Genomic DNA, 11,140 nt, shown 5'->3' with positions numbered 1-11,140 from the left:
CTACTCATCGCAGCTTAGCTCCCGTGGCTCTCAGTCACGGCGATGGCCGGGTATCGGCCTGATGCTCAAGCGCCATTTTCAAGGCTAGTTGATTCGGCAGGTGAGTTGTTACACACTCCTTAGCGGATTCCGACTTCCATGGCCACCGTCCTACTGTCTATATCAACCAGCACCTTTTCTGGGGTCTGATCCGCATTGGCATTGGGCACCTTAACCCGGCATTCCATTCACACTGCAGCGCCATTTCTGCTTACCAAAAGTGGCCCACTAGACACTCGAATTCCAAACCCGGCTCCACGCCAGCGAGCCGGGCCTCTTACCCATTTAAAGTTTGAGAATAGGTTGAGATCGTTTCAGCCCCAAGACCTCTAATCATTTGCTTTACCAGATAAAACTGGGGGCTCTGAGCGCCAGCTATCCTGAGGGAAACTTCGGAGGGAACCAGCTACTAGATGGTTCAATTAGTCTTTCACCCTTATACCCAAGTCAGACGACCGATTTGCACATCAGGACTGCTCGGGCGCCAGTCCCACGGAGTGGATCCAGAACTCCCGGGCCTAGTAATATGCTTAAATTCAGCGGGTCGCCACATCTGATCTGATGTCATAGTCGGAAGAAAACGCCGGAGCGTTAAGGGGGAGCAGGGAAGGCTAGCCCCCTGCCAGAGGAGGGGCCTGGCATCCCGGCAGTGCGCGCCCTCTTTTCCTGGATCGCACTGGGAGGGGTTTCACCCTCGCTGGGAAAGCCGGCTGCGGAGGAGGGCATCCGAGGCGCGTGTTCACGGGCAGCCGGTTGGATACCACAGACAGCTACGTGCCACCCGCACCCAGGTGCCCCGGGACGGGCCCGGGGCAGAACGGTCGCCAGACCCGTTCTCAGGGCTAGGCGCAAAGGTGGCGTTCCTCCGTGGCAGGACCCGGCGAGGGACCCTGTCACGGGCGATCGGGGGGTCTGACCTTGTGGGGGGACAAAGGGAAAGCAGAGCTCACCCTGCGATGGCCCTAGCTGCATCCCGGGGAACCCCCGGGGCGATTGAGGATCGAGCAACCCTCAGACAGGCATAGCCAAGGGTGGAACCCTGGCCGCAAGGTGCATTCGAAGCGTCGATAAATCAATGTGTCCTGCAATTAGCTAGCTGCGTTATTCATCGGCGCACAAGCTGAGTGATCCACCGCCAAGAGTCCCAGGCAACTTTTAAAAAACGCTCTCCCACCTGTGGGCGCAGGAGAGGCGGGAGGAAGGCGATGCCGTTCGTCCACTGCCCGCGCGGCGAGACAGCCCGGGCATCCCATTCAAGGATTCCCCTCTGGGAGTCAGACTGCACCATTGGGAATAAAAAAAACATTGCCAGGCGCTCGGCTCGGTAACCCTGGAGGGACCAGGTGAGTCTTCAAACCTCTCAGCTCGGCCACACGGGACCGGGTTGAACCTGGTACCTGGCAACAAAGGAGGCTCGCCCCAACTGCACATCAGCCGTCTGTCGCCGGGCGGCCAGAGCCGTGCCAGCTGGCTGGCGATCAGCTCACCACTGTCCTCGCCTGGGTCGGAGGAGCAGGAAGGGAAGAACCAGGCGGCACCCCATCCTGCACACCTCACACCGAGAGGAGCAGACAGACCCTCTGCCCCTTCTCTTCCGGGCCGGTCTGCCGCAGGAGAAGGGCCGCTCCTCGGTCACACGGAACCCGGTCAGGCTGGACTCGGGCACAGGAGGGCCCAGCCAGCGCCAGGGCCTTTTTGAGGGAGGGGTGGTACCAGCCTACGGATGCACTGCCATTCTGTTTCCTCCCCACCGCTGGAAGGGTTGTGTTGAGTGAGCTTTGGTTCTGTCTCAGTCGCGCATTGGTTGAGCATTGGTCGTGCCTTCCCCAGGTGGAAAAGGCCCACCGAAGTCTCGGTCCTCGCCAGAGCACCCCATGCGGCCGCGGACCGCTCCACCGGCCGGGGCATGCCAGGGCAGGGCTGGGCCCTGTGCCTATGGTGCATACTTGCAGGAGGTGGCTGAGGGCTTCAGCCTGGCGCCGTCGGTCACTCGGGCCGCTCCGCCGTTAATGACTCTTCCGCAGGTTCACCTACAGAAACTTTGTCATGAATTTACTTCCTCTAGATAGTCAAGTTTTATCATCTTCTCCGCGCTAAACCTGAGCTGTTGCCGACCTAGGCGGTGCCGATCCGATGACCTCACTAAACCATCCAATCAGTAGTAGCGACGGGCAGTGTGTACAAAGGGCAGGGACTTAATCAACGCGGGTTTATGACCCGCACTTACTGGGAATTCCTTGTTCATGGGAAATAATTGCAATCCCCAATCCCTATCACGAATGGGGTTCAGCGGATTACCCGCACCTGTCGGCGATGGTTGACACATTCTGATCCATTCAGTGTAGCGCGCATGCAGACCTGGACATCTATGGGCATCACAGACCTGTTATTGCTCAATCTTGTGTGGCTGAACGCCACTTGTCCCTCTAAGAAGTCAGATGCGGACCGCTGGGGGCCGCGTAACTAGTTAGCATGGAGGAGTCTCGCTCGTTATCGGAATTAACCAGACAAATTGCTCCACCAACTAGTAAGAATGGCCATGCACCACCACCCACAGAATCGAGAAAGAGCTATCAATCTGTCAATCCTTTCTGTGTCCGGGCCGGGGGAGGTTTCCCAAGTTGAGTCAAATTAAGCCGCAGGCTCCATTCCTGGTGGTGCCCTTCTGTCAATTCCTTTAAGTTTCAGCTTTGCAACCATAATCCCCCCGGAACCCAAAGACTTTGGTTTCCCCGAAGATGCTCGGCGGGTCATGGAAATAATGCCGCCAGGTCGCTAGTGAGAATTGTTTATGGTCGGAACAACGACAGTATTTGATCGTCTTCGAACCTCCGACTTTCGTTCTTGAATAATGAAAACATTCTTGACAAATGCTTTTGCTTTGGTTCATCTTGCGCCGGCCCAAGAATTTCACCTCTTGCGGAACAATATGAATGCCCCCGGCCGTCCCTCTTAATCATGGCCCCAGTTACGAAAACCAACAAAATAGAACCGTAGTCCTATTCCATTATTCCCAGATGAAGTATTCAGGCGACTGGCCTGCTTTGAACATTCTAATTGTTTCAAAGTAAACACTTCGGACCCCCAGAACCCTCAGTCAAGAGCATCAAGAGGGCGTAGAGAGGCAGGGTTGGTACTGGCTGTAGCTCGCCTCGTGGCGGACCGCCAGCTTGATCCCAAGATCCAACTACGAGCTTTTTAACTGCAGCAACTTTCATATACGCTATTGGAGCTGGAATTACCACAGCTGTTGGCACCAGACTTGCCCTCCAATAGATCCTCGTTAAAGGATTTAAAGTGTACTCATTCCAATTACAGGGCCTCGTAAGAGTCCTGTATTATTATTTTTCATCACTTCCTCCCGGAGTCGGGAGTGTGTAATTTGCGCGCCTGCTGCCTTCCTTGGATGTGGTAGCCATTTCTCAGGCTCCCTCTCCGGAATCAAACCCTGATTCCCTGTTACCCTTGGTCACCATGGTGGGCACAGAAAGTACCATCGAACGTTGATAGGGCAGACATCCGAATGTATTGTCACGGGGACGATAGGTCTTGGTCTGATAAATGCACACATCCCGGGAGGTCAGCACTTGTCGGCATGTGTTAGCTCTAGAATTACCAAAGTTATCCAAGTAACAGATGGAGCGATCATGGAACCATAACTGAATTAATGAGCCATTCGCAGTTTCACTGTACCGGTCGTGTGTACTTACATGTGCATGGCTTAATCTTTGAGAAAAGCATATGCTACTGGCAGGATCAACTAGGTAGCTGCACCTGCTGACGTGGTGGGGCCGCATGCCCATCTCCCTGCCCGGCAACCTTAACGCAGCTCTCCCTCTCGGGAGCATGCCAAGGGAAGGAGCCCACCCACCTGGGCAGGAGGGCTCACTGTAGGGGTGTGGAGAGGAGCGGTCGCATGGGCACCGGCAGGCCCAGCCGTCTCCCCCGGGAGGGAGAGGCAGGCCGAGGCGCAGCCTGAGTTAGACAGAGGGGTGCCGGAGCCTAGCGGCGGCAGCACCCCTTGGAACAGTTGTTCCGAGCTCCTGTGGAAATGTGCTGGGCAGAGAGGGGTGATGGCATGGTACATTGGGTCTTCGGACCTGCTGGGCAGCAGTATCCAAGGGCCTGGCGCCACCCGATCCCTTCCGCTTGAGTCAGACCACTGGGGGGCATGAGCTGCTGGGGCTGCTCGGCCTTCGCTCGGTCCATGCGGGGTGGAAGCGCTTTGCTTGAAACAACAGCTGAGGCTGGACAAGCAGCCCATCCCTAAAAAGACCGAGAGTGCCCAATCGATCAGAGTACGGCTGGGGCATCCCCTTGGCAGGCCACCCTGCGCAGGGGGTATGCTGGCTTAGCATCCCTGCCTGCTCCCAGGTCAAGCAGGCTCGGAGAAAAAGGACCATCGGGAAGGAACTGAGTGCTGCCGTCCTCTGTCTCAGCATCGCCGGACCTCACAGAGGTCTGGCTAAGGAAACTCAGAGAAAAAGGACTATTGGGAAGGGGCTGAGAGGCAGGTGGGTACCCAGTCCCCTGGGGGCCCCGGCGGGCAGGCCCGGGTTCTGCCTTCCCCTGTTTCAGAATCACCGGACCTCACGGAGGGCTGATCCACCCTCTCCCTAGTAATCCAGAGGAAAATTACCCCCTTTCTTGTAATCCATGCACACAAGGTGACAGTGGAGACCCAAGGCGTGAAAGTACCGACCTCCGGAGCACCAGACCCGGGGCCCGGCAGGGACCCTGGACCCAGCCAGGGCTCCCAGGCCTGGGGGCATAGGTGAAGCCAGGCCTGCCGGACACCATCCCAGGCACCCAGCCAAGGGGCGGGACTGAGGACGGAGCTCGGGGTTGGGAGGCCACCCTCCCAGGGGCCGCAGGGAGCCCCTGAACCCAGCCGAGCAAGGGGAGGCTCCCCAGGCATGATGGAACCCCGTCCCGGGCCTTTGGCAGGGCAGCAGGCCGGGGGACGGCCCAGCCCTAGTAATCAGAAATAAGTCTTTAAAATGGTAAAAAATTAGCTTAGTTCAATGTAGATGGTAAATGCAATCCTTAACTCTCGAAGTTCCTTTGGTGTGTCACACAATGCAAACAAAAGGGTCGATGGGAAGTTGATGCGTAGTTCCTTACACTCAGAGGAGTCGATGTGTTGGTTCCTTACTGCTGTGCAGGGGAGGTGATGCATCACTTCCTTATTTTGTGGGGAGTTGATGCGTCGTTTCTTACTGCGGCCCAGTGACGATGCGAGAAGATAGCGAATCAATGCGATGATCCGGTGCGATGTGACAAAATGGCATCTTTGATGCGATGAGACAACGTTGAATATGATGCGTGCACGCCCCACGGCCGTGCGGCAAATTCGGTAACTTCTGAGATGCGACAGGCCCTGTGACACGCTTCTCCGGTGATGCGATGGCGATATCTGCGGCGGTGACACGCTTCTACGGTGATGCGACACGCTTCGTCGGTAATGCAACGGCGAACAGCTGTGGCGGCGGCATGCTTCTTTGGCAATGCTATGGTAACTGCTGCAGCGGCGACACACTTCTCCTCGTTACGTCACGCTTCCAGCTCCCAGCGACCCGCAGTCTTCTAAGAAGGTCCAAACAACAGTAGGCACCTCTCTGCAGGTAAAATTCCCAGCAAGGAAATTCAGGGGAGCTGGTGGTGAAGTCTTGTATCCCTGAGACTTCTTGCAGGAGGCAAACACACTTCAAGCCCTTGGAGATTCTTCTTCAGGATGATGAAAAATTCACAAAGTTCTCTTCCCCTTTCCTTAGCAAATGAAGTAACCACTGCAGGCCAACCCCAGAAATAGCAAACAGCACAAGGGCAGTCTCCTCCTTCAGCTTTCTAGGGGGCACATTAGCAACTAAGTGGTGAAGAGAGGTGTTAGCTGCCTTGGCTTAACGCCTCTCTTCGCCACTTCGGAAACGCTAGGCTGCACCATATTACCAAGGATATGGTGCAGCCAAGCGCTTCCCCCTGCGAAGGTGATAAGTTTTACAACTTAACGCCAGCGCAGGCAGGGAAGGTTTGTTTATGTACAGGAAGGAGTTCCTTCCTGCACATAAACGAAGCTTAAATGCCATTTTGTAACTTACATGTGTGCTGCTTTATGCAGCACACATGTAAGTTACAAATTAGCATTTTTAAAAAGAGGTTTGTTTATGTACAGGAAGGGACACCTTCCTGTACATAAACAAACATTGGCATTTTGCTTTTTCCATGTGTGCTGCACAAGGCAGCACACATGGAAAATGCAAAAACGAGGAGAAATGAAGCATTTCTCCTCGTTTCGCCACCTTAAGAACAGGTCTGACCTGTTCTTAAATTCGGCGCTGCCATCTATTATCGCCAAGCTTGAAAATAGGTGGCAGCGTCGAAGTGAATGGGTGTTGCGGTGAAACGCCCACCGCAAAACCCACTGCACGCCCCCTTTCACAATGAGTTTATCGTGAAAAGGACCCTGTTACCAAAGCACCGTTAAGTCAATTAACGTGTCATTAAGCCACATTAATTGACTTAACACTGCCTTGATAATAGGGCGATGCAGATATCGCTGCATTATCGGCCGAAAAGTGCCGATAACGCGGCGATAAGGGGCTTGGTAATATGCCTACCTTAGGGGTGACTAACACATAAAAAAGGGAAGGTTTAGGGACTGGCAAGTCGACACGGCAGCCCCAGACTGCACACATGCTCTGCAATGGCAGGTCTATGCCACATTTTACAAGCTGCTTCTGTGGGTGGCACAACCAGTGCTGCAAGCCCACCAGCAGTATTTGATTTACAGGTCCTGGGCAGACATGGTACACTGTACTAGGGTCTGACAAGTACATCAAATAGCCAATTATGGAGTCACTAATCGATTACAACAATTTACAATGGGAGCACTTGTATTTTGGCACTGAAAAGCAGTGGCAAAGTGCCCAAAGCATCTAGACCAGCAAAAACATAGCAAAAACATAGAAGGCAACAGCAAAATAATGGAAGGGATACCCACACCAATGGTGCCAGGTCTAACAAGTGTCCCCCTCCAGCTGAAATGTGGGGAGTACTACCCATCCCTTGGGAGTTCTCTTCACTTCAGCGTTGGCGTGTTCTGAACCTGGGCTGTGTTCCACCGTGAAGTCTATCCCCTGTAGTGAAATGGACCACCTCAACAGCTTGAGATTTGCATCCCTATCTGATCAACCATCTGAGGGGCCTGTGGTCTGTCTGAACCCGGAAGTGAGTCCCAAACAAGTATGGTCTCAACTTCTTCAGTGCCCAGACCACAGCAAATGCCTCACGCTCAATTGCACTCCACCTCTGTTCCCGTGGAAGTAACCTCCTACTTATGAAAGCTACAGGTTGATCTAGGCCCTCCTCATTTATCTGTGAAAGAACAGCCCCCACACCATGCTCTAAAGAGTCTGTCTGTACAATGAATTCGTTAGGGAAGTTGGGCCCCAGAAGCACAAGCGTCATGCACATGGCAGTCTTCAGGCCATCCAAAACATTTTGACAGGTGTTAGTCCAGTTCATTTTCTTGGGCTGCTTTCTGGAAGTCAGCTCTGTCAAGGGCGCAGCAATGCTGTCAAACCCCTTGACAAACCTCCTGTAGTATTCAGTGAGTCCTAAAAAAGACTCTGACATCTGTCTGGGTCTTGGGGGGTTCCCAATCTAAGATAGTCTTAATCTTGGGCTGTTGGGGCACCATCTGGCTGCTCCCAACCTGGCGTCCCAAGTACACCACACAACCCTGCTCGATCTGGCACTTACTCGCCTTGATCGTGAGGCCTGCTCTCTGCAGTGCCATCAGCACTTCCCAAAGGTAGCGCAGATGTTCTTCCCAACTGGCGCTGAACACTGCAATGTCATCCAGGTAAGCGGTACTGAAATCTTCCAGTCCAGCCAACACCTGGTTGACCAACCTCAGAAAGGTGGCAGGGGCATTCTTCATCCCAAAGGGCATAACCCGGAATTGGTAGTGCCCATCTGGTGTGGAGAATGCAGACCTCTCTTTTGCCCCATCAGTTTAGGCAATCTGCCAGTACCCAGATGTTAGATCAAACATGCTGAGGTATCGGGCAGCACCTAACCGATCAATGAGCTCATCAGCTCTGGGGATGGGGTGCACGTCAGTCCTGGTGACTGAATTGAGCCCTCTGTATTCCACACAGAACTGGAGTTTAAGCGTGGCACCCGGTGCAGCAGCCTTTAGGACCAAGCTTACTGGGCTGGCCCAAGGGCTGATAGAGGACTCAATCACCCCCAATGCTAAATCTTGGAGACCTCCTCCTTGATGCAAACTCTCACCTTTTCAGTCACTCTGTAAGTTTTGTGCTTAACAGGAGGACTTACCCCAGTGTCTACATCATGGACACACCAATCAGTGACACTGGGAATCAGGGAGAATAGATCAGAAAACTGTCCCAACAACTGGCAACAGTCCTTCTGCTACTCAGGGTTCAAGGTGGAAGAGAGGTTTACACCATCCACTGACCCATTTTGCTCTGTTGCAGACAGGAGGTCAGGAAGAAGCTCAGTCTCCTCCTCTGTTAGAAATGGGATCTCTGGTTGTCTAAGGCTTCTGCCAAAGCCAAACATAGACCACTGCAGTCAGAGCGAGCGAGTTACACGCCAAAGATAACCCTTGCTCACCCCCTTGGTAGCTTGGCACGAGCAGTAAGGCCTATCCCGGAGGCAATGTGTAAAGCATTTGCGCACGCACACAACAGCAACAACATCCCAGGCACCGTTCAAAAGAAACTCCACACAAGGTTAGATCAAAAATAGCATTTGTATTCTCAAAAAACATTAGAATAGTAAACACATAATGGACATTGTGCCAACTGGCACTGGGCAATATTTACAAGGGATTACGTACACCTGACAGGGCCACATGGACCACTGTCAGAACTATCACAAAGTGAACTTAGTAAAAGTAAAATAGATCATACAACGTACAACCAGTAAACACTGGTAATCCCTGTACCCTGCATCAGTCTGTGACATAAACTACATTATGCACAGTATCACACAAGTCTAAATACATTAGACCTTAACCTCCTAAGTATAACTCACATTAGGGGCGTAAATCACACAGTGAAGCATAAGGTCACTTACACAAACCATAATATGCAAAACAACCTCATAATCATAAACCATATTTAGAGGTATCAAACAGGGTACGTAAAACGTACTAAATGCTTTACATTTCCTAGCACCACATCACATTTAGCACAGAAATCACATTAGGGCCCGGCGCCCCATAAATGTAACGATCCCCCTGGCCAACTGGCCATCTCAAAAGGGGGACCCAAATGCCCTATGTCCAAAGAGTCAGGGCTGCTGCCTAGGCAGCAAAGTCAAGGGTGCGCATCTGCGCAAACCAAAACGTTGCAGCTGGCACTAAGTGCTGCAAAGCTGTGCAGGAAAAGATGGGGGCGAAGGAGTGCGTCTCACTCCTGGCTTAACCATGTCCCCTAGAAAGAAAGACCTAAACGGTGCAGCTGCCCACTACTTGCTGGGCAGCTGGAAAACATTCAAATGAGGCCCAGGCTCTCAGTGGCCCTCAGAGACAAATGCGCCAAACGTTGGAGCCACCTAGGCTCTAAAAATAATGTTCCCTGGAGCACACGGGCTCCTGAAATATTTATGCGCCCAAAATCAGGAATGAGAACTTGCCCCCCATCACTGTGGAGCACGCTGGTGCTTTAAATAACAATGCAGATGTTGGGGCCACACGGGGCCCTTAAAATAATGAGCAAAGCGTTGGAGCCATCTAGGCTCTAAACACAAAAGCTGGGGACCACCTGGGCCCCTCTGGCCCTGTAAATAATGATGGCCTCAAAGTGAAAGAACTTGTATCCAATGTGGAGCGGCCCGCTGCAAGCCGGGGCCGCTCAAAACGCATCACATGGTGCTGTGCCTTTATCTGGCAGCACCAATAGTCCCCACGGAGCCCCCCAGCCCTTTCTTACTCACCAGGCTGCTCGCTGGGGACTTCTCTCCATGGGGACGGAAGCACTTCTCCTGCGGGGCTTCCCAGGACTCCTGGGAGCCTCACACTGCCGTTGGCGGCTTTGGCCACCATTTCGGATTAACCTGGTCCCCCTCCTGGGACCCAGGGCTCTCCTCCATCTGGCCGCAACCGCGGGGCTCTTTCCTCCGAATGGGAGCCCTGCGTCAGCATGCTGTGTTGCCACTTCCGCTTCCGTCCGGCGGTCCTGCCCACAACCAGGCGGGCCGCGGAGTCGGCGGCGATCTCGGCTGCATTCGAGGGGTAGGCTCCCTCCAAAGTAAAATAAAGCCATCAGCTAGAGCCTTCGTGGGGCAGCTCGTGATCGACTCCTGGATGTCCTCGACCTCTTCGTGTCCACGTGGCTGCGGAGACAACCTGCACCTCTTCACCTGTTTGCACCCGACAACGCCTGGTCCCTTCCTGGTTCCTCACCAGTCACTGGCTAGTGACTTTGAACATTGTCCCTTCTGCTTTCAGGTCTTCACCTCTTCAGATCCACCCTTGGATCCACCGGAACTCTTCTAGATTGACCGCCTGCAGCATCTTCATCCTCAGGCTCCATTGAACTACACGACGAAACCCGACGCACTTTGAACCCTATGCACCCGCTTCCTGTGGGTGAGGTAACGCTTGCACTCCAGTGCTCCTTATGAGAGAAACATCTCTAGTGTCTAGGTTTTAAGTTGTTAGGTTCTGGTCCATCTGGAAGGTTCCCTTTGCAGTAACTTTGTACTTTTTACGCACCCATTGAAAATCTATGGGTGCCCGTGTGTAACTTTCAACACTGCACACGCACTCCGTGGGCCTCCTGGTCACTAACTATTGTTAGCTCCTGGTAGTACCAGCGATTGCCAAGGCCCTAGGCCTTCTTCCTTTTACATACGTGGTTCTTATATCACTATTTTAGTATATGGTTTGAGTGGCCACCAGGACCTATCCATATTGTGCAACTTTTGTAAATTTAAACACTGTTTTGTTTTAACGCATTTGCTTATGTGCTCATAAAGAGTATAGGGGATACTTGTAGTAAATAAATATATATATATATATTTTTAATATATATCTGTGTGGTGTACTTTCATTTGGTATTCAAGG

At 53.0% G+C, this 11,140-nt stretch overlaps 1 protein-coding gene and 2 pseudogenes across 1 annotated transcript in view; 1 reads left to right on the top strand and 2 right to left on the bottom strand.

Annotated features, from left to right (window-relative positions):
• LOC147736637 (collagen alpha-1(XII) chain-like) overlaps nt 1-11,140 on the top strand; it is a 79,895-nt gene that overhangs the window by 45,510 nt on the left and 23,245 nt on the right. The window lies entirely within an intron of this gene.
• LOC147736639 (5.8S ribosomal RNA) lies at nt 1,045-1,183 on the bottom strand (annotated as a pseudogene).
• LOC147736638 (18S ribosomal RNA) lies at nt 2,047-3,806 on the bottom strand (annotated as a pseudogene).

This window comes from Lissotriton vulgaris, chromosome 1_2 (genome assembly GCF_964263255.1).
Source record: "Lissotriton vulgaris chromosome 1_2, aLisVul1.2, whole genome shotgun sequence".
Lineage (NCBI taxonomy): Eukaryota > Metazoa > Chordata > Amphibia > Caudata > Salamandridae > Lissotriton > Lissotriton vulgaris.
This window is presented reverse-complemented; position numbering and strand designations above follow the sequence as displayed.